Here is a 4,337-nt window from a genome sequence, read left to right on the forward strand (position 1 = left end):
ATTTATACACTCAATACTTGGTTGGGGCTCCTTTACCATGAATTACTGTATCAATGCGGTGTGGCATGGAGGTGATCAGTCTGTGGCACTGCTGAGGTGTTATTGAAGCCCAGGTTGCTTTGATAGTGGCTTTCAGCGCATCTGTATTTTTGGGTCGGGTGTTTCTCATCTTCCTCTTGACAATACCCCATAGATTCTCTATGGGGTTCAGGTCAGGCAAGTTGGCTGGCCAATCAAACACAGTAATATCATGGTCAGCAAACCATTTGGTAGTAGTTTTGGCACTGTGGGTAGGTGCTAAGTCCTGATGGAAAAGGAAATCAGCATCTCCAAAAAGCTCGTCAGCAGATGGAAGCATGAAGTGCTCTAAAATCTCCTGGTAGATGGCTGTGTTGACTTTGGACTTGATAAAATACAGTGGACCAACACCAGCAGATGACATGGCACCCCAAATCATCACAGACTGTGGAAACTTCACACTGGGCTTCAAACACCTTGGATTCTGTGCCTCTCCACTCTTCCTCCAGACTCTCAGACCGTGATTTCCAAATTAAATGCAAAATGTACTTTCATCTGAAAAGAGGACTTTGGACCACTGAGCAACAGTCCATTTCTTTCTCTCCTTAGCCCAGATAAGACACTTCTGACATTGTCTCTGGCTCAGGAGTAGCTTGATATTAGGAATACGAAAGTTGTATCCCCTTTCTTGAAGATGTCTGTTCGTGATGGGTCTTGATACACTGACACCAGCCTCAGTCCACTCCTTGTGAAGCTCTCCCAAGTTCTTGAATCAACTTTTCTTGACAATTCTCTCAAGACTGCGGCCATCCCTGTTGCTTGTGCACCTCTTCCAGCCACCCTTTTCAGCAATGACCTTTTGTGGCTTACCCTCCTTGTGGAGGGCATCAGTGATCATCTTCTGGACAACAGTCAAGTCAGCAGTCTTCCCCATGATTGTGGTTGTGTGTACTGAACTAGACCGAGAGATACACTGTGTTCAGACTGTTTTACTCAAACTCGAAATGAAATATTCTAATATTCTGAGATGTTTTTTTAATGTTTTTGTACTGTATGCCATACTGATTAAAATTAAAATAGAAAAATGCTTGAAACATTTTAGTTTATGTGTAATGAGTCTATAATATATAACATTTTCACTTTCTTAAATAACTGATGGAACATATTGAACTTTTTCACAATATTCTAATTGTTTGAGATGCACTAGTGTGTATATCTCATCTCATCTCATCTCATCTCATCTCATCTCATCTCATTACCTCTAGCCGCTTTATCCTGTTCTACAGGGTCGCAGGCAAGCTGGAGCCTATCCCAGCTAACTACGGGCGAAAGGCGGGGTACACCCTGGACAAGTCGCCAGGTCATCACAGGGCTTAGTGTGTACACATATATTAAAAAAAAACACTGAAAATTATAGGGGGGCTTGGGAACATTTTAGGTGGGCTTAAGCCCCCCTAAAATGGACCTAACGACGTCCATGCCTTCCTCATTTTTGTGTGCCTGGCAGCTCCATCCTCAACATTCTCCTTCCAACATGCTCTGCATCTCTTCTCAGGATGTGCCCATACCATCTCAGTCTCATCTCTCTTAGCTTAATTCCCAAGCTCTCCACCTGTGCTGTCCCTTGAAATAGAATAGAATAGAATGCCTTTATTGTCACTGCACAAACGTACAACGAAATTTAGTTCATCACAGGAGAGCAAAGCCGCTGCATACGTACATGCCGCCACTCTTCAGCCCCAGGCCGTCCTATGTTAACCTAACTGCATGTCTTTGAACTGTGGGGGAAACCAGAGCACCTGGAGGAAACCCACGCAGACACGAGGAGAACATGCAAACTCCACACAGAAAGGCCCCCGTCGGCCACTGGCCTCGAACCCAGAACCTTCTTGCTGTGAGGCGACAGTGCTAACCACTGCACCACCGTGCCAGGATATGGACTTTAATGCTCTTAGCTACTGATCTGAAGGTCAGGGGTTCTAGCACCACCAAGCTGCCACTCTTGGGCCCTTGAGCAAGGCTCGAATAGTCTTATCTCATCTCATTATCCCTAGCCGCTTTATCCTGTTCTACAGGGTCGCAGGCAAGCTGGAGCCTATCCCAGCTGACTACGGGCGAAAGGTGGGGTACACCCTGGACAAGTCGCCAGGTCATCACAGGGCTGACACATAGACAACCATTCACACTCACATTCACACCTACGCTCAATTTAGAGTCACCAGTTAACCTAACCTGCATGTCTTTGGACTGTGGGGGAAACCGGAGCACCCGGAGGAAACCCACGGGACACAGGGAGAACATGCAAACTCCACACAGAAAGGCCCTCGCCGGCCACGAGGCTTGAACCCGGGCCTTCTTGCTGTGAGGTGACAGCGCTAACCACCACACCACCGTGCCACTTTAATGCTCTTAGCTACTGATCTGAAGGTCAGGGGTTCTAGCACCACCAAGCTGCCACTCTTAGGCCCTTGAACAAGGCTCTAATAGTGATATTTAATTTTCCACTTCACAGTCAAGAGATCTTGCAATCAGCTTCCTGCAAGATCCCTTCCTGTTGGATATGAAATGTATTTTAAATAAACTTGAAATGGACGCTTTGGTGTGCTGAAGCGACAATTAACAACACAAGGTGTTAGATGCAAGCTCGTATTACTTGTGTATTATTAGCATGTGTTAATACATGGGTTGTTTTACAATCAGGGTACAAAGTTTGTGTCACAGGAGTCCAAAATTCAAATTGGTTCAAACTGGTTCTTGTACCAGTTTTTAAGTGAAGGACAAGTTAAAGAACAGATTTCAGGTAATTTTTTGACGTGTGTATGGTAGTTTTGTGTAATCTGCTATAAGATGGGAGAAACAAATTAAGTGATTCTCAGAGAGGACGTTTTTTTTTGACAATTCAGAATCCACTACTTCCATCTCATCTCGTCTCATTATCTGTAGCCGCTTTATCCTGTTCTACAGAGTCGCAGGCAAGTTGGAGCCTATCCCAGCTGACTACGGGCGAAAGGCGGGGTACACCCTGGACAAGTCGCCAGGTCATCACAGGGCTGACACATAGACAACCATTCACACTCACATTCACACCTACGGTCAATTTAGAGTCACCAGTTAACCTAACCTGCATGTCTTTGGACTGTGGGGGAAACCGGAGCACCCGGAGGAAACCCACGCGGACACGGGGAGAACATGCAAACTCCGCACAGAAAGGCCCTCGCCAGCCCCGGGGCTCGAACCCAGGACCTTCTTGCTGTGAGGCAACAGCGCTAACCACTAAACCACCATGCCGCCCTATGAAAATAATCATTTTAGATATGTTATTTTATATTGAAAAATTAGCTGTCTCGGAGAGGACATTTTTTTGACACATTTACATTCTAATTTGATCAAAATAGTCTGAAAACTTACTGGCATTCAACCTTAAAACTTAACTATGTTTCCAATGATATGGAACCAAATATTTGTTTTATGGTATAAAGAATGATTTAAGTGCATCCCTTTTGGTCAAAAAAGCACTTTTTCTAAATGACACGAGTAATTTTGCTAAATATGACATACACTACCGTTCAAAAGTTTGGGGTCACTTTGAAATGTCCTTATTTTTGAAAGAAAAGCACTGTTCTTTTCAATGAAGATCACTTTAAACTAATCAGAAATGCACTCTATACATTGCTAATGTGGTAAATGACTATTCTAGCTGCTGGTTTTTGGTGCAATATCTCCATAGGTGTATAGAGGCCCATTTCCAGCAACTCTCACTCCAGTGTTCTAATGGTACAATGTGTTTGCTCATTGCCTCAGAAGGCTAATGGAGGATTAGAAAACCCTTGTACAATCATGTTAGCACAGCTGAAAACAGTTGAGCTCTTTAGAGAAGCTATAAAACTGACCTTCCTTTGAGCAGATTGAGTTTCTGGAGCATCACATTTGTGGGGTCGATTAAATGCTCAAAATGGCCAGAAAAAATGTCTTGACTAGATTTTCTATTCGTTTTGCAACTTATGGTGGGAAATAAAAGTGTGACTTTTCATGGAAAACACAAAATTGTCTGGGTGACCCCAAACTTTTGAACGGTAGTGTATATTGCCATGCATTCACCAAAAATAATGTTATCACCATTTTTTTTTTTTTTGTTGCATGGTAAATAGTTATCACAGGGCTACAATAAACAACCAAGCTTATTTAATCAAGCCTTTTGATATTGAAGATAAGTGTTAAATGTGATCTTTAGCTTGTGTAGCCTGAGAGAGAGTGTTTCTCAGAGCTGTGCTGAAGTGAAGTTTTGCTCATGCGCAAGACGGTGCGTTCATTATCATCCG

Source organism: Neoarius graeffei, chromosome 2 (assembly GCF_027579695.1).
Source record: "Neoarius graeffei isolate fNeoGra1 chromosome 2, fNeoGra1.pri, whole genome shotgun sequence".
Lineage (NCBI taxonomy): Eukaryota > Metazoa > Chordata > Actinopteri > Siluriformes > Ariidae > Neoarius > Neoarius graeffei.